Source organism: Staurois parvus, unplaced genomic scaffold, assembly GCF_062004578.1.
Source record: "Staurois parvus isolate SC_StPar_1 unplaced genomic scaffold, SC_StPar_1.0 ptg000608l, whole genome shotgun sequence".
In the NCBI taxonomy this organism is placed as follows: domain Eukaryota; kingdom Metazoa; phylum Chordata; class Amphibia; order Anura; family Ranidae; genus Staurois; species Staurois parvus.
In genome coordinates this window covers 2,334,156-2,353,958 of record NW_028318404.1, presented here as the reverse complement: position 1 = coordinate 2,353,958, position 19,803 = coordinate 2,334,156, and the positions used below count along the sequence as shown (strand labels likewise).

General features: G+C 43.5%; 1 protein-coding gene across 2 annotated transcripts in view; it reads left to right on the top strand.

Moving 5' to 3' along the window:
* The window catches only part of G6PD (glucose-6-phosphate dehydrogenase), a 67,348-nt gene that overhangs the window by 3,885 nt on the left and 43,660 nt on the right, over positions 1 to 19,803 (top strand). Inside the window, exon 1 of one of the 2 annotated variants that reach the window (XM_089692953.1) lies at positions 12,767 to 12,936. The exons of the other annotated variant lie outside the window; for it this stretch is intronic. The gene's annotated coding sequence lies outside the window, so the exon portion shown is untranslated. Of the gene's footprint in view, positions 1 to 12,766; positions 12,937 to 19,803 lie in introns of those variants that run through there. 2 annotated transcript variants of the gene reach the window in all.

The window sequence follows — 19,803 nt, the reverse complement described above, 5'->3', positions numbered from 1 at the left end:
CCATATTTGCTGTGTGCTTTGGGTCACTGTGTGCTCTGACACCTTTCTATCAGAACCAGGATTAACTTTTTCATCGATTTGAGCTACAGTAGCTCTTCTATTGGATCGAACTACAGGGGCCAGTCTTTGCTCCCCACATGCATCAGTGAGCTTTGGCCGCCTATGATACGGTCACCGATTTGCTGGTTTTCCTTCCTTGGATCACTTTTAGTAGGTTCTGACCACTGCAGACTGGGAATATCCTGCAAGAACTGCAGTTTTAGAGTTGCTCTGACCCAGTCCTATTGTTATTACAATTTGGCCCTTGTCAATGTCACTCAAAATCTTACCAATGCCCATTTGTTCTGCTTTCAACACATCAACTTCAAGGACAACATGTTCATTGGCTGCGTAATATATCCGACCCATTTTCAGGTGCCTTTGTAACAAGATAATCAATTTTATTCTCTTTACCTGTAACTGGTCATAATGTTATGGCTGATCTGTGTATATACCCACCATAGTGTCCCAGATCTTCTATATACCTACTATAGTGTCACATGTATCTGTGCTCACACAGCCTTTGCCTAAGTTTCTGTAAACTTACCTTAGAGAAGAATTATATTCACCTTCAGTCCAGCAACGCACCATCCTGGAGCTCCCCGCCAGCCGCTGACATCTTTGGGCAGCTGGCTTACAGGCATCATTCACCAGCTGATTTAATTGGCCGAGCTGAGATGACGTCACTCCCGTGCATGTGTAGGAGCTCAGTCTGTTTGGCATTGCAACACATGTACAATCAACTGTGCGTGCGCAGCTCACTGTACAGAAGAGTGCAGGAAGGTAAGTCACTTGAAAGCAGAAGAGGCATAGCATGTCTTTTTGGCACTAAAAATTCTGCCTGTTTGTCTATTTTTAATTTTTACCATAAAGTTCCACTTTAAATGCTAAATCCACCTAGTGCCAAAAATAAAAATGATATTTTCCAGCTTCTGCAGACTTCCTTCAGCTCTGTGTCTGTTCTAAGGTATGTCATTTTTGTTACAGAGCTGGAGGAAATGTCAATGGACTACATGGGACTGGTAGTTTATTTATTCACAGATTTCTGTGAATGAATGAATGACTCGTCTATGTGGCAGTATATCCTGCTCCATTCATAAAACTTGATGCATCATTAGAGTGTAGTAAGATGAGTTCTACAAATGGCGGAGGGGAAAGGAGGGGGTAGGTGGACAGCTGTTGCTCCAGATCTGACATTTGTGTGAGTTTGGAGACCTGCACGCACCCATTCGGATGTCAGAGTGGGAAGAATGGCTGTATGTGTGCAGTCACTGTGTCCCATTCCCATCACATGAATGGGACTACTTGAACACCTGCGCAGGCAAATCAAGGCAAGTCCAGTTGAATATGACTAAGGCCTCATTCATGTGGGTGTACTTACGTGTACACCCATGTGAATGAGGGCTTAGTCACATTCAACTGGACTTGTTCTGTAATGTGGAAGATTTTTCGTAGCTTCACCAAGTCATTTCTTCAGTTCTAATGAGCCAGGAAAATACCCCAATATTTATATCCAAGCAGGTACCACCGACACCTTGATCCAATTGCTGTGGAATGTGTAGACATTATTGTCCAAGAACAGAATGGGAGATGTGAAAATTGTAGAACCATCCTGTTCTAGTTACAGTATGCCAACCTCGGAGACAGGAACGGGAAGTGGACCATAAAGGACCCTACCAAACCAAAAAGGAGAAAAGTACAGGGGTTGTTCCATTAACCACTTTAATACCACGTTTTAGTTAAACAGACAGCTATAGCATGGTTCTCTCATTCTGGGAGGACATCTATAGATGCCTCCTGGGGCGAGCATCAGGTGTGCTCTGTGACCTTTAGACACAGCTAATCACAGATCGTGGTAAAGGGTCAATTACATCGGCCCTTTACCATGTGATCAGTTGTGACATTACCGATTTATAACTATGATATCAAAAGACCAAGCCCAGTGCTTGGCCAGATGTGGATTCCTAAGTGTCCATTTACTATGGGAGTGGTGCTTTCTGTTCATTTTAGCAATAACATATCAGACGTCTAGTGGATGTGTATTTGAACTTTAGCTCTGAGATATGCTATATCCGTCATGAAAGGAACTGGAGGCAGGTACTTGCCCCTATATTCTCATTCCTTGCCTAGGTAAGGATGATGTAGTCTCAGTTATTGTAGGTGCTGACGTTTACGCTTGTGGTTGGGATGAGGAGTGTGAAAAAGAGAGAAAAAACAGTTAAAGGGAGTATGGCCAAAGATTTTTAAGTCATACTTCACATCTGGTTTACAGTAGTGCAATTAATTCTGCCCTCCTGTGACCCAGATTCAGCTGACAGAGGGCTAAAGCATCAAAGAGCTGAACCAGGCTCTGTAGGAATCCTGACAATAGTGGCGGGATCTGCCCAGATGCCTAGTGCTGCTGAGATCCCGAGCCAGCCACTCCTACCCCTACCACAGCCTGGTTCACCAGTGAGCATTGGCGGGGCAGAGCAGAGAGCCAGTGACTGACAGCAGACTGAGAATTGAGCGATCAGCTGTCAAGAGATTGCTTGGTTCCTGGTCTTAGAGCAGGCGGGGGCAGCTGCAGAATCAGACCAATGCTTCATCCACCTAACTATGTGTGTTCTTTTTTTTCTAATCCCATACTTCTCTTTTAAGCTGCATTTTTCCTGCCTCCCCCAACTGCTGCCCCTTAAGCAGCTGATGGGGGTGTACACATGCCACAGCGCTTTGCATCATGGTGCTGTAAAAATTATCCACCATCGCGTTCAGCGCTACCCACTTAATGTGACCCATTAAATTAAATGGGGCCTTGCCACCACTGCCCTGCAGCTGAGCGCAATGCACATAACACTTTCTCAACACCTGTCAAATCCACCGCGGGTCACTCTTCAGAGGGCAATGCCATTATAATCATGCCCTTACTTTTCTGAAAACCAGGTGAAGTTCCTTTTTAAGTTACTGAGGCCTACAGAAAGCCATTGCCATCTCTATTTTATGAACCATACACCATAGGTACATAGTAAGTTGGAGACATCGTGTAAGGACATAGTCAGGGCTGAAAAAAAGACAGCAGTCCATCTGGTTCAACCAATAGAAAAAATAAATAAATAGAAAACCTCCATATGCACAGTCTTATACCCACAGCTGATCCAGAGAAAGGTCCAAAACAAAAACAATATAGCATGATCCAATTTGCTCCAGTTGGGGAACAAATATCCTTCCTGATTCCCCTGGAGGCAATTGGATATTCCTTGAGTCAACTACCCCTCAACTATATACACTATATTGCCAAAAGTATTGGGACACCTACCTTTACACGCACATGAACTTCAATGGCATCCCAGTCTTAGTCCGTAGGGTTCAATATTGAGTTGGCCTGCCCTTTGCAGCTATAACAGCTTCAACTCTTCTGGGAAGGCCGTCCACAAGGTTTAGGAGTGTGTCTATGGGAATGTTTGACCATTCTTCCAGAAGCGTATTTCTGAGGTCAGGCACTAATGTCGGACAAGAAGGCCTGGCTCGCAGTCTCCACTCAAATTCATCCCAAAAGGTGTTCTATCAGGTTGAGGTCAGGACTCTGTGCAGGCCAGTCAAGTTCCTCCACCCCAAACTCGCTCATCTATGTCTTTGTGGACCTTGCTTTGTGCTCTGGTGAGCAGTCAAACTGTTCCCACAAAGTTGGGAGCATGAAATTGTCCAAAATATCTTGGTATGCTGATGCCTTAAGAGTTTCCTTCACTAGAACTAAGGGGCCAAGCCCAACCCCTGAAAAACAACCCCACACCATAATCCCCCCTCCACCAAACTTTATATTTGGCACAATGCAGTCAGGAAAGTACCGTTCTCCTAGCAACCACCAAACCCAGACACATCCATCGGATTGCCGGACAGAGAAGCGTGATTGGTCACTCCAGAGAACACGTCTTCACTGCTCTAGAGTCCAGTGGTGGCGTGCTTTACACCACTACATCTGACACTTTGCATTGCACTTGGTGATGTAATCCTTGGATGCAGCTGCTCGGCTATGGAAACCCATTCCATGAAGCTCTCTACGCACTGTTGTTGTGCTAATCTGAAGGCCACATGAAGTTTGGAGGTCTTTAGCTATTGACTCTGCAGACAGTTGGCGACTTGTGTGCACTGTGCGCTTCAGCATGCGCTGACCCCCCTCTGTCATTTTACATGGCCTACCACTTTATGGCTGAGTTCCTGCTGTTCCCAGTTGCTTTCACCTTGTTCTAATACAACTAACAGTTGACCGTGGAATATTTAGTAGCAAGGAAATTTCACGGATTAACTCAGTGTGTGCTCCTCCAATGATCAGATTTCTGCTGATGTGTGCCCCCTCCCTGCACAGCCATTCACTGGGAAGACCAGTGTACTGCTGTTTCTCCTCCCTCACCTCTCTATGCAGAGGGAATGTGATCACTTTTAGAAAAGTGGAAAAAAAAGCTTATAATATTTTTTTATATCTATACACAAATGTTTTGCCTTTCATTTCTATTTTAAACTGAATGGGTTGTTTTACAATGTGAGGGTTTACATATACTTTAACTGAATAACTTCAGACCTTTCCTATATGACAGGACCTCTGCTACCCCAGACCCCCAGATGTTCCCGTTGATCCTCAGAGAAGGAAAACTGCAAATGCCTGTGTCATCTCACAATCTTTTGGATCTTGTGCATTCTATGATGCAGCACCCACAATATGGAACTCACTTCCATCCATTGTCCGGGAGTCACCCTTTCTGGATGTTTATTGAAAACAGGCTGAAGACACATCTACTCACTTACAGCAACACCTGATGAATCCTTCTCTTCAACACCAATGTAACAAGTGCTTGAGTCCCACTCCCCAAAAGAACGGTGCTATAGAAATAATATGATTATTATCACAGAAGAATGTGGGAGAGGGAAGTCTTGGAGCACTGACTCCTTTTTGGCTCTGTTGCTGGAAGGCAGAAAAATGATTGTCACAATAAACCATGTCCTTTCGGAACACCCATGTTTTATCATTCCCTCCACTGACTGTGGCATCATGGTACAAGAATCTGTCCCAACCATGAAAGGACCAGTGGGTTGTGTGTGCCCCCCCCCAGAGCAATAGTTTCCAGTCCTCCTTACGACTAGGTTGACATGTATGCAGTTTGCATTTGACCCGTTTCTGCATTGCGTTTTGCAGTGTGTTTTCCATTTTTGCTGCGTTTTTCAGGTTTTTCTTTTGTTGCTAGTGTCCCATAGGAAATCATGTTAAATGGACTGTAGTGCATTTCTGCAAAATGCTGCAGAAAACGCTTAGGTGTGAACCTAGGGTACCTGGGAGTTGCACAAATTGCATTTGCCATGAGGGATGGAGGATCAGATTACCTGATTGGCAAGTCTTCACAGAAACCCTCTTATATGAGCTCAGAAAAAAAACAAAATTACAAAAAATAACTCCCCTGCAGACCATAGTCATTCAGTAAAGCCCATTCATATTCAGCAGTGTAGTCATGACTCAGCAACATCGTCAGCTGAGTTCAGTCTCCTAATTTGTGCAATAATTGTGAAGGATGAGCCAATTTATTTAAAGGCTAAGGTCACCTTTATAAAAAAAAAAAATCTTTTTTGCAGGTAAAAAATATGTGCATAAGAGCCTGTAAAGTATTGCTTCCATGATCAGCAGATTGTGGGTGCAGTCTCAATCTCCTGCAGACCGTCAGTGTAGCAGTCTGTCCGTACCTTGTATGGGCAGGCAATTACTGAAAGGCATTTTGTTTTTTCTTTTTTCAACTTGTTGCTGGGCAGAATAAAATGCAAAACACATAAAAAAGGCATAAAAAATGCACTGCATGCTTTTCTGCAGCGTCTCCATTGAAGTCTATAGAACCAAAAACACAACGTTTTGCGTTTAAAAAAGTTCCTGACCCTTTCCGAAAAATGCATTGGGTGAAAATGCGGAAATGTGAACCTGTCCCATAGGAAATCATGTTAAATGGACTGCTGTGCGTTTCTGCAAATCTCTGCGGAAAACACATAGGTGTGAACCTAGACTAAGACAAAATTGATTTTACTGCACATGTGGAAATGCTCACTTAGATCAAATTTAATTTATTTAGAAGTTTTGTTTTTTTCGGGGGAGGGGGGAGTGTATTTAAGGCTCCATAGTTTATTTTATAGCGTTTTTAGATTTTTGTAGTTGTTTGTTTGCTGTGGCTTTACACTTTATTTATTTTACTTTTATTTGCTGTTTTTTTTCTGTGAGGAAAAAAAAAACTAAAACAAAATAATGAGGCTAATAAGGGTCAGTTTTTGGGTCCAGAATAATTGAATGCAGCTTCTGTAGTGCTTGGGAGCCACCCTAATGCAGACCATAGATGGTACGTTTATCGGCCGATTTTTTGTCCGAAAAACGAAACATCGTTCGTTCTGTAAACCGATGTTGCCACCAATGATTGGGAAAATCGTCCGTTTTCCACAAATTTTCCAGCATGACCGATAAAAGAAATGAGGAGGAGCCGCAAAAATCGTCCAATGCCATTGCCCCACTAACAGTGCAAAAATCGGTCGATTATTCTTTCGGACGAAAAATCGACTGATAAACGAACCGTCTATGGCCTGCATTAGGGTTCATTTCCACTAGCCCAAACAGTAGGGTTGCCACCTCATCCCTTTTAAAACCGAACACATATTAACCACTTGCCTACCGGGCACTTTTACCCCCTTCCTGCCCAGGCCAATTTTCATCTTTCAGCACTGTCACACTTTGAATGACAATTGCGCGGTCATGCAACACTGCACCCATATTATACCCCCTTCTTTACCAGGCCAATTTTCAGCTTTCAGCGCTGTCGCACTTTGATTGACAATTGCGCGGTCATGCAAGATTGTACCCATATGAAATTCTTATCATTTTTTTCTCACAAATAGAACTTTCTTTTGGTGGTATTTAATCGCCGCTTGGCACTTTACTTTTTGCGCTATAAACAAAAAAAGTGCAAAAAATTTGAAAACAATTTTTTCTTTGTTTCTATTATAAAATTTTTCAAACAGGTAATTTTTCTCCTTCACTGATGTGCGTTGATGAGGCAGCACTGATGGGTGGCACTGATAGGCAGCACTAATAAGGTGTCACGAATAGGCGGCACTGATCGGTGGCACTGATAGGCGGCACTGATGATGGGTACTGATAGACAGCACTGATAGGTGGCACTGACTGGCATCACTGCTAGGCATTGACTGGCGCAACTGGTGGGCACTGACTGGTGGCACTGACTGGCAGCACTGCATTGGTGGGCACAGGTGGGTGGCACTGCTGGGCACAGGTAGGTGGCACTTCTGGGCACATGTAGGTGGCACTGCTGGGCACTGGTGGGTGGCACCGCTGGGCACTGCTGGGTGGCACTGCTGGGCACAGGTTGGTGGAACTGGTGGGTGGCACTTCTGGGCTCCGATCATCAGGGCACTGATCATCCCTGCTCTGACAACTGCCGGTTCTCGGCAGTACTTTCCTCGCACTCTGACAGCGTGAGGAAAGTGCAGCCGAGAACCGGCAATTGCATTTCCCGGTGATCAGCGTGTCATTGGACACGGCTGATCACGTGGTAAAAGGCCGCTGTGATTGGTCTTTTACCACATCACGTGATCAACTGTGTCCGTAGGATGGAGATCGCCGGGTGGGCGCCCCCAGTTGAGCGTGTTCTGGGAGGACGTCGTATGACGCCCTCCTAGAACTAGCCAGCTGCAGTGTAGCCGTCATTCAGCTATCTGCGGTTGGCAAGAAGTTACATTTTTATCATTTTTTAAAGACAAATAGAGCTTTCTTTTGGTGGTATTTAATCACCACTGAAGTTTTTATTTTTTGCACTATAAGTGAAAAATGACCGAAAATTTTGAAAAAAATAAAGTTTTCTTCGTTTATATTATAAAATTGTGCAAACAGATAATTTTTCTCCTTCACTGATGTGCGTTGATGAGGCTGCACTGATAGGCAGCACTGAAGGGGTGGCACTGGTGGGCATTAATGAGGAGGCACTGACTGACGGGCACAGATTTGACAGCACTGATGGGCACTTTTGGGGCTACAGGGATAATCAGGGCACTGATAATCAATGCCATGATTATAAGTGCAGATATTTGACAGTTGATGGTTATTGGCGGTACTTTCCTCACACTGGAAAGTGTGACAGTGTGAGGAAAGTACCGCCAATAACCAGTAAGTGTATTTACATGGTGATCAGCTGTGATTGGATACAGGTGATCACATGGTAAAAGGCTGCTGTGATTGGACTCAACTATCACAGACAGCACTGGGGGCGTGTTACATAGTTAGTCTGGCTGAAAAAACACAAAAGTCCATCTAGTTCAACCATAAAAAAAAAAAGTTATAATCCTACACCCACAATTGATGCCCTCCCAGAACTGGACGACTGCGTTGTAGCCGTCATTTGGCTATAGCACGGTAGGGAAGTGGTTAATTACCCAGGTTGTGGCTGATTAAGTTGGTAATTAAACTCACTTAGTGCCTTGTCTGCATTAAATTAACCTCAGCACCTGTGTAATTAATGTGTGTTCGGGGTTTTAAAGGGATGAGGCGGCAACCCTACCATACAATAAAATGCAGTGTTTTACCATACAGGCTACTGTCTCTGTTAAGTCTGGCAAGGGGCTTCAAATTTTTTGTAACTTTTTTTTTTTTTAACTTTCTTTCAGGTGTCACATAATGACACTTCATCCATGTCTCTGCAGAGGAGCACCGCAGTGACTTGTAGTACCGTCCAGTGCACACCACATACTGGACCATACATCACACCCACTCTGTAGTGTGAATGAGGCACCTAGAAAACCGTTGTTTTCTATGTGTCTAGCGGTAATCTTCATTTTTTTTGTGACTATGTAGAAGAAAACGAAAAACTCCTTCATTACACCCTCCCCATTGACTCCAATGCATTTAGCCAAAGAGATGAAACTGCAACCAAATCTTCTCATTCATAGAGACATTTTGGGGAAATGAATCCCCTTCAGGGGAGGTGGAAATCTAGTAAGATGACAAGTGTATCTACCTGGCTGAGACAATCATTATTCTCTTCTAGCCTATAGTAAAATAGATTAAATAAATCCTATTTCATATATCATCATCTTTGGTGTTAGTGGAAGGAAAAGTGCCCCATCAATGGTGTCAGAGCAATAATTAAATGCTCCATCATTGGTGTCAATAGAGTAATAAATACCCCATTGTTGCCTTTAGTGGGAGGAATTCTGTCTCAGGGGCCGGATAAAGGCAAGCAAAGGGCCACAGTTTGGAGACCACTGCTTTATAGTATTTCTATATACTGGGTTATGTAGGGAGGTAAAGGGAGGGGTGAAGGAGCTTGGCCAGCACAGACAGTTATGTGCTCCCAAAACAGGACAGGGCTATGACATGCAAAAGGGTAGGGGGGTCCCCACCATTCATTACATATTTAGCTTGGATTTCTTGGCTGAATCCAATCAGCAGTTGTTTAGGGATTTTGTCAGCTGGCATTGTTGGTTGCTGAAACCGATATGACTGGATAATGGCAGCCCCTGTCACATAATGATCTAAAAATAAAGAAAGCTAAAACACAATCTGGGGCTAAAAAGGAGAAACAAATCTCAAATCTGTATCTACCTGTCCACACTCTGATAATAACTCTAGCCCACGGGTATCAAACTGGCGGCCCTCCAGCTGTTGCCAAACTACAAGTCCCATGAGGCATTGCAAGATTGACAGTTACAAGCATGATTCCCAAAGACAGCAGCATGATGGGGCTTGTAGTTTTGCAACAGCTGGAGGGCTGCCAGTTTGACATCCCTGCTCTAGCCAATCAGAGATCAGGACATCTCAGCTTTTTTTTTTTCTTTGGAAATGTAAATGTGGTAAGCGAAGCAGTGAGAGGAAGTTACGCAGGCTTCAAGAAGTACACCCCCAGTAACCCTGTGAGGTGCTGTCTGTATTCTGGCAGCAGTCCATTATACAGTGTACCTGTTGCTGTGCTTGCTGTATAGCATTGCTAACTCACTGACTGCTTGTAGCTGAGACTGGCTGCATTGGGGCATACATCCATACATGTGCGCATACTTTACACAGGTACTGGGCATAGCAGCGTACAGCCGCACCTTGTTATTGCTGTGTATTGGCAGCTCCGGGTCCCTGGGAAGTTTTTATTTGTATGCACGCTGTACAGCCTCTTGCCGCCATGCTCATGGGCCCTAAATGAATCAACATTCTAAACTACAGTATTTTCTGGTGTATAAGACTACTTTTTATACTTAAAAATATACCCCAAAAATTGGTGGTCGTCTTATATGCGGGGTATAAAATGTGAACCTTGAGTTTGTTTGGGTCAAGCTGGCTGGATGTGTGGTAATACTGTACATACAGCATACCGTGCTGAGCCAAGCTGGCTCAAAACAAATGTCCCTATGACAGATTAATCTGTCAGCCCGCTGGATGCATGTATGTACGGTAGCTGCGGCTACATACAGTATACACTGGGCCAATCACGGTGAGTGATGTATTCTACTAATGAATACAAAGCCTGCTCGGATTGGCTGAGTCAGAGAGGTGGGCTGATGATGTCGCAATCTCAGCCAATCCCAGCAGGCTTTGTATTCATTAGTAGAATACATCGCTCGCCGTGATTAGCCCAGTGTATACTGTATGTAGCCGCAGCTACCGTACATACACACATCTAGCGGGCTGATTACCGTAGTGACGTACTGGTATGTTTTGAAACAGCTTGGCTCAGTATACTGTATATACCGCACATCCAGCGGGCTGACAGATTAATCTCTCATAGGGACATTTGTTTTGAACCAGCTTGGCTCAGCTCGGTATACTGTATGTACATTACTGCACATCCAGCGGGCTGTATATATACTGTATACTGTATGTAGCCGAAGCTACCGTATTATCGCACATTCAGCGGTAACCATCTGATTTGGAATTTGATCCATATGATGACTGTCTTACAAATGTATCCCAAGATGTCATTCATGAACTTATGATGTCAGAGGATGAACATGAGGATTTTGAAGGATTTTATGTACTGGTAAGTCATAACCATTTCAATTAAAAAATCTGATGTTTTTAAATGGTGTTTCCTTCGGAAGGGGGGTACTCTTATACGGCGAGTATAGCCCAAAACCTATGTTTTAGCTGGAAAATTAGGGGGTCGTCTTATACACCCAGTCGCCTTATACACCGGAAAATACGGTAATACCATTCTAAATGGACATGACCACAATACATGTAGTAGTGCGCACTGACATGCGTTGCGGTAACACGTAGTACAATGTAAAACATGCATCCTACTGCACGTACCATTCATAACTGTGAAAACAATGGGATTCTTTGGATTTAGCCATTTTTACATCATTTATCTTGCTTTTTGCATTAGGACTCATTTACACTTGCGGTCAAATAGGTTTTTGCCATGTTTTAGCTCTCCCCCCAGCCTGCCTCCCTTAAACTGCAAAGGCATTCAGACAGGGATGAACATATGCACAAAGCATCGCGGTCACTGCAAAAATGAAACCCCCTGTCATGTTCGGTCAGCAGTACCACCACCAAACGCAATCCATTCAAGCGAATGGGAAAATGCCACAAGCACGTTGTGATGTGTTGGTGCAGGCTTTACAGGGTTAAAACAGTCACCGAGGAGGTGACATATCATCCCCTCATTGCCTGTCAAGATCTTCTGAAAAGCAATCCACTGCAGATCACTTTTCAGAGGGGTGACAAGGTCAGCTTGGATTTACCTTAGACATCATATCGCCCATTGAGGCATTACCCATAACAATCAAGCAACTAGTATTCATTTTGTATGGTACTGGTAAATGATTCACTTTGATTTTTTTGGGAAAGGAACATTTTTGTTTTGTTTTTCATATATATATACATACAAACACACATTTTTTTTTATAGTTGTATATTTTGTTTATTTTTTTATACAGTTGCATATTTTGTTTTTTTTAAACACTTGTATATTTTATTTATTTTTTATATATATAGTTGTATATATTTTTTTTAGTACTTGTATATTTTGTTTATTTTTGCTAATTTTTTTTTTAACACTTGTGTATTGTTTATTTTTGCATATTTTGGTTTTTTTTTAGCACTTGTATATTTTGTTTATTTTTATATATATAGCTGTATATTTTGTTTATTATTTAATACTTGTATATTTTGTTTATATATATATATAATATATATATATATATATAGTTGTATATATTTTAAATTTTTTTAATACTTGTATATTTTGTTTATTTTTATATATATAGTTGTATATTTTGTTTATTTTTTAATACTTGTATATTTTGTTTTTACATATATTTATATATATATATATATATAGTTGTATATATATATATATATATATATACTGTATATATTTTTTTTAATACTTGTATATTTTGTTTATTTTTTTAAAGTTGCATATTTTGTTTTTGTTCATTTTAATAGCTGTATAATTTGTTTATTTTCTTATATATAGTTGTATATTTTGTTTGCTTTATTTCAATAGTGTTTGATTTATTTTTGAATAGTGTTTAATAGTGTTTGTTTTGTTTTTCTAACCAGTGATAACCCAGCTAGGAGCACTTCTGCTGGAAAAGGTTAACAGAGGGTGTAGTGATTTGTGGGTGACACCTCCTCCATGGTGTGTGCATTGTGTAGAAGGGACTGGGCTGTGCTGGGAGGAGGAGAGAGGAAGCAGAGGGCTGGAGCAGACAGTGGGGGAATGCAGCCTTTGGGGTGTGTTCTATGGGGAGGGAGATGTCATCCTTCTCTTCCAGATCCGCCCCCATCTCATATACACAGGGCAGCCAGCATCCTGAGATCACACTGACAGCTCACTGCCCCCCTGCTAAGCCTGTGGACCAGCTGAACCTGTAGAAGATCCCTCCACAGTGAGTACCTGACCCCGATCTCTGCACTCATCTATAGATCTGATCTGTCTGTCTGCTCTGCTGAGTTTACACAAAGTACAATTGGACTTCCTTTAAACATGCCCCAGGGCCCCTTCCATGTGAATGCTGACACGCTCCATACAGAGAGGGCACTGGGCTTCATAGCCAATGTCTGGGGTCTTCCACAATCTACACAAAGGAGAACGCTGTGCCCTGCAGCGTCAGTCAGCTTTGTCTGTCCTCACCGCCCCTAATACTCCATAAAGCTTCTGATTTCTGTGTTTTGTAGATCTGAGTCTCTAGAACGCCTTTTTGATTTTTATGAAGTGTCATGTAATACTGGCAGCCCAGGACATGTTACAACCTGGCTCAAAACACCTTTAAAAGTCTCATTGTGTCTTAGGTGTCAGTGTATGGGGAGCCAGGGATTTGTTTGCATGGAAGTTTACTCCTCTTAAAGGAGAGCTCTACAAAATGTTGATTAGGGAGAGGCGAGTAGATTGTCAGCTGTGTGTCCTAGGTCATCTGGTCATTGCATTGTTCTGTCCTCTCCTTGATTTCTCCATCAGCACTCTGGAGTTCTTCTTTAGTCTTAGTTTACACTTGTGGATGGGGGGCATTTTACGCTTGTGAATGGGGGGGGCAGTAAAAACAGGTGTTTTCCTGCCCCCCTAAACTACAAGGCAGCCATACAGGGGTTCACACATGCCATGGCCAACACACTGCAGCACAGCAAAAATGATCTCTTATGTTCAGTGGGCGGTACTGCCAGCTAAAGGCTAGTAAATGGGTAACTGTGGTGCAAGCTTTAAGGGGTTAAAATAGTTGTTGAGGAGGTGACATTTCACCTTCTCACCGTCTGTGAAGTTCCCTTTGAAAAGTGATCCACCACAGATCACTTTTCAGAGGGCTACCATATGCATAAACGAGCCCTTAGACAGTGTGCGGAGACGTTACATAGTTAGTCTGGCTGAAAAAAGACAAAAGTCCATCCAGTTCAACCATAAAAAAAAAAGAAAAGTTGTAATCGTAGGTTTTTCTGCATGCGTTCTGCACTCACATTGTGAACAGGGTACATAGAGAACAATTGCTCTCTTTATTAGAGCAATTGTTCTCTATGTACCCTGTTCACAATGCGAGTATCACAATCATGATCCTGCCATGAAGATCCTTGCTGAGGAACTTCCTGTTATAGTGTGACAACACTCTGCCCCTATCTACTAATTGTGCTTCATCATGGTCACCCTGTTGTATGGGCTTCCAAAGCAGGCTAGAGGTGGTCATTACATAGAAATGGTATACTGTTGTCACCATCAGGAAACCACCCTTGAAAAGTGCCACAGAGCCATCAGCGGAGGGCATGTGGATGGGATATGGCTGAGGCCAACATTCCGTCAGTATATTACTGTTATGCCTGCCAGCTCTCCTGTATGAGCAGGGTCTCATCCGCTCACCTTCCATGAAAGCCCTTCTCCAAATATCTGTGGAGCATGGGCGGCATTCTGTCCTGGCCAACAACCCACCAAACCCTCAATAGGAACACCTTCAGTCTTTGACCTTACGGAAGACTGTTCTCTCTACGAGCTGCATTTAGCAGGATGTTGGGTACAACTCATGACTCACTTATGAAGACGTCCAGTGTTTGTGCCGCCATATTGGTAAAAGATTATGGAGAGAAGCTTTTGGTGATTCCAGTTGCATCCTAACATCCGTAATGCATCAGTCAATGTCTGCCCCCACCAGGGGCAGACTGACCATTTGGAAACTCGGGCACTGCCTGAGGTCAGTAGGGGGCCCCATGAGATGCCCCTGGTACCTTTTTCATAGGTTTTTTTGAGTTTGGGCAAGGACACAGGGGCCCCATGATCCCCTATTGCCCGGGGGCCCCATGAGTTGTCAGTCCGCCCCTAGCCCCCACTACCCTACCTGATAAGCAGTGCTGAACTTGGTAGGATCATGTCAGGCTAGCAATCCTGTTATCAGCACCAACAGGTCTGATAAATGGACCATTTGCCTGGTTCTTCAGTGCTGATCCCTTGTAGGCCAAAATGATGCAGCATGTGGCTGACCAACAAAGGAGTGACACCAGCAGGCAAATGGTGGCATTCACTCGCCTAGGGATCCTGCTGCAGTTGGAGATTATACCTGCTTCTGGCTATTGGGGAGCATGTGACCTTCCCATGAGACAGTGCTTGGTCTAACAGCCAATCACTAGGCCTAAGTACTGGCACATGACCAAAGTGCTCACACCACTGCTGTCAGCATCCAACACTAGATTGGGTTGTGATGGAGGAAGGAGTGCACTAGCAAAGTGAGTATCAGTATGTCAGGAGGGTCCCTGCCCCAGAAGGTCTAGAGATGATGGTATCTCTTGAGCCTGGGTTCACACAATGCAGTGTGATTCCTGGGCGAATTTCATGTGGTGTCCTGCAGTGTGAAAGGAAAATGCCAGCTATCTGGCTGTCCCAGGGTTCAGTAGTTTCTAAAACCCTGGCATGTAGTTAGCAAAGTCAGAATTCCCAACTTCCAGAGTATTAAAGTCATTAGATCAGAGTAACATTCAGGCAACCAGCATGTTCGGAAGGCTAGCCCACATACATTCCAATCACATGTTGCATGCTTGTTCACGGTCAGTTAAAGTACGAGACAAGCCAAAAACTATTTTTCTGGTTTTGGAAAGAGTGAGCCAGGATTAGAACCTCTGCCTGGTGTTTATTGCTATCTGGGGCTCCATTGAAGAGATTTTCCTTAACTTACTCTCATGGTGACACTTGGCAGATGGGAAGTTAGAGAAAATCGGAAATTGGGACATATACAGAAAATAATTAAGGTTCTCACCTTCCTCTACTCTACTAAAATTAAAAATATGTATTTCTGTCTGTGTTGCTGTTGGATGGTTCCCTGCACTTCTTGTCTAGCTGTTGGAAGGACAGGAAGTAAGGGGAAGCAGCCTCTAAGGGTGCATTTACCCCTGCACTGCCATTACATGGAAGAACCCCAGCGGGAAAAAAACAATGGGAGGTTGCCAGCTCTTGCAGCTAATTGCAGCCACTTGCATGTAATCGATCATGCAGCAATCCCATGTGATCAGGCCTGGACGCAGGCAGCCTTGTTCACGCCAATGCAGTTTGCGTTTGATCTTTTTTTGCAATGCTTTTTGCCACGTTTTTGTTTTTTCCAGCTTTTGTTTTTTGTTAAAGGGGAAATATGTTTTGTTGCTGGGCAGAATCAAAATGCAAAACGCAGCAAAAACGCATTACATGCATTTCAGCAGCATCTCCATTGAACTCTATTGTAGCAAAAATGCTGCTTATTGTGTTTAAAAAAAAATCCCTGACCCTTTCCAAAAACGCAGCAGCTCAAAAAATCATAGATGTGATATCCCATAGGAAACCATGTTAAATGGACTGTAGTGCAAAAAAGCACTAAAAAAACGCATTGGTGTGATCCAGGCTTAAGGCTAGGTTCAGACTAATGTGGTGTGGTATATCGCATGTGATTCGCAGAGGAACATTATGTATGGCTCCAATCGCGCCGCACCAAAAAGGTGCAGGACCCTTTTTTGGGTCCGTACTAGAATCTGATTGCATGGGTATTCACACCAATGTGATCTGATGCTGCACTTTGCACCATATTTTGAGGACTGATTTCGGGGTGTTAACATACACACCCACATCGCTTTGCATGAACAGGGTGCAATTTTGATGCCGTGCGGAAATCGCACAGAAAACGCTGTGAATGCCAGTGTGGACCCAGCCAAAGGCTCCGTTCACACCAATGTGTTTTTTAGTGCTTTTTGCAGAAACGCACTACAGTCCATTTCACATGGCTTCCTATGGAACATGTTCACATCTATGATTTCTTTGAGCTGCTGCGTTTTTAGAAAGGGTCAGGGACTTTTCTAAAAGTAAAAAGCAGCATTTTTGCTACAATAGAGTTCAATGGAGAAGCTGCTGAATGCTTGGTAGTGTGTTTTTGCTGCATTTTGTATTTTTATTCTGCCCAGCAAAAAAAAATTCCATGTAAAAAAAAAAAACTGAAAAAAACGCGGTAAATCACTTACACAATCTGTCCAAAACATAGTACAAGAGATTTGGCAGGTTAAGCACTGAAGACAGCCAGGCAACTAGCATTGTTCAGACTACTGCTTTCCTTGGTAAAGTGAGAGGGGGTTGAAATCATTCAGAGAACCATATTGCTCAGTGGAAAAGGATGATGGGGCAGGGGAATAATGGGCATGCTGGAACTTGTAGTTCTCCAGCTGGGAGTTGCCTAAACTGGCTCTAGCATGCTAATAACAGGCTGTGCAGCTTACTTTTCTCTTGGCTTTCTGTCCACAGTTTTTCACAGTATAATTCCAACAAAGGGTTAATCTTGACTTTGCAGAACAGACAGGAGTTAAAGGGCACTGACAGGCGAGCAGCTTGTCATACGATGTGCAGCTTGCAGCACTGGGGTTGCATAACTGAGAGTTTACACAAAGGGTCTATGAAACAATCCATGGTCAGATCACCCTTTTATCCAGCACAGAAAGGGTTAGTGGACATATGTACCTGCTGGTAGCAGAGAGGTGCATATAGGGTGTGTGTGGGTGGGTGAAGCCGTTTGCTGTATCATGGTGACTTTGCTTTGCCTCTGTGTGTGTTTTAGGCTTTCCTAGGCTGTGTATGTACCTTGGCAGTGTGAATGCCTCTTCAGACAATGCCGGGGCCACACCTGGCACCCTGATCTGCCAGGGCTTGCCTTGTATATCAGCAACAGGCTGTGTGGATAGGCGGCACGGATACTCCTCCTGATGTAGGCACAATGGATTACCTCCATTCCTGCAAGTCACGTCTGCTCTTCATCATTTCTGACAATGTTCACACAACACGTAATACATATATTGGATATATTTATGCCGGCTATAAACCTGAAATGGCAGAGACAGTCCCAGATTAGTTTTGTAGTTAAGACCGCTTTTTACCCCAGCGGAACCCTTGAAATAAATTTACAGGTCTCAGGGAACCCCTTCTGGGAAAATGCCCCTTACGTTGGTGGTCAGTAGGAAGACAGCCCCTCTTTACAGTCAGCTCAAAGGATCATTGGTGTCATGGTATTGGCTCTTCCAAGTGGTGATGGACCTGGAAATATGGCAGCACCATCAGATGGGCTCACAACCCTAGCAACCTCTAGAGGACCCCTAGATGAGAATAGCTGAGTCAAGGTATATGTATAGATGTATGTCTTTGTATGGAATGTCTGTAAATTGGCTCTCATTCACACCCAAGCACGCTTCCAGAAGCGATTCAACGCTCAGCCCCAAATTTCCATGTTACTCTATAGTGTGTGTTCACATCTGAGCAATGAGTGCTCACTCAATGCTCAGAAGAACTACAGGATCTTCTATGGGGCATGATTGCCCGTTCTTGGCTCCAACAGACTCCAATGAGAGCGCCTAAAATTAATTCTCCTCTTATCAACCATCTTCTCTTCTTAGTTGGGCTGCTTTTACACTGAGCAGTTTTAGACTATTAAATCCAATGGAACTCTTCACACTGGTCAGTTTTGGGTCTTTTGCGTTTAAAAAAACTACAGTTTTAAAGTAAAAAAAAAAATACACCAAATATGCATCTCTCCATTAAAATGAATGGAAACGCATCAAAAACATGGTATGGGTCACATGTCCTTTTTCACAGCTGCAAAACACACCAGAAAAATGGCAAAGATGCATATGCATTTTTGCAACAGAGAAGTGTGAAAGTAGCTTACCTAGCTTTCCATTGGCTAATACAAAAATACTCAAGCCTAAAACCGTGAAAAAAAATTCCAAAATCACTCAAGTGTTAATCCAGGCTTACCCTATGTATGCACCGCTTGTTTGCTCGCAGTAGCCCATTCGTTTGAATGATCTGCTTTCCCACGTATCCCCCAGAAAAAGGTGCTTGCAAGGAATCAAAATGACCATGTGGTTCCTGCACTCTCAAATGCTCTGTCCTGAGGTCCAGCGGTGTCCTCACTGCAGTTGGTATCAGTGGCAGTTCTCGCTCCTGGCATCTTAAGTGTGGGCACCCGGCTGTGACAGCTTGCAGCTTCAGAACCGGGTGCCCACTGCGCATGCGCAAGTAGCGCTGCGCCCTGTATATGGTCCTGTAGTCTTCTGGGACCTGTCGCGTGTCCCAGGAGACTACGAGGAGGGAGGGTAGGGCAACTTCTGGTTCCGATCTCCTATGCGATCGTACAGCGGGAGTGGGTACCTGTCAAAATTGGGTACCCGCTCCCCAAAGATGCCAATTCCTCACAGGGAGCGGGGACTGGTACTTAAAATAGAACTTCCCTTTTTGGGTGGAGCTCCGTTTACGTGATTGCTGTTGTTTTTTTTTTTTTCTTCTTTAACTCTTAAGCTGGCCATATACATATAGATATGGATAAATCTATTCAATAGGAGACATCTGTTAGCTATTGTGTCCTGACAGGCGGGCACCAGTGGCTGGTAGAATACTGATTATATGCAGTCACTGCTTGGCCAACTATTTTGCAGCTGGTTCCTTCTACAAGTGTTGATTGAAAAATCGACTTCTGTCAAGCTAGGTTTTGCCAGCTTATATTTTAGCTGATTCAGCAGTCATTGGCTGAACTTCGAGCAGTCTATGGCAGCCTTTACCCAAGCTGGGGAATGATTTTTTTTTTTTTTAAATTTAGAATGCTGTAGTTGTCCGTGTTGGCCATTAGAGTCCAATTTTATTGCCTTGCTACTCAGAGATTCAGCCACTTGTAGGCAGTCATCTCATTAGGCCAGAGCTGCATACATTTTTAGTAGCCATTACAATTCCTATCAATGAATGGCTAAATAGAAGGAACAAATGGCTTTGAATGGAGTAAGGAACA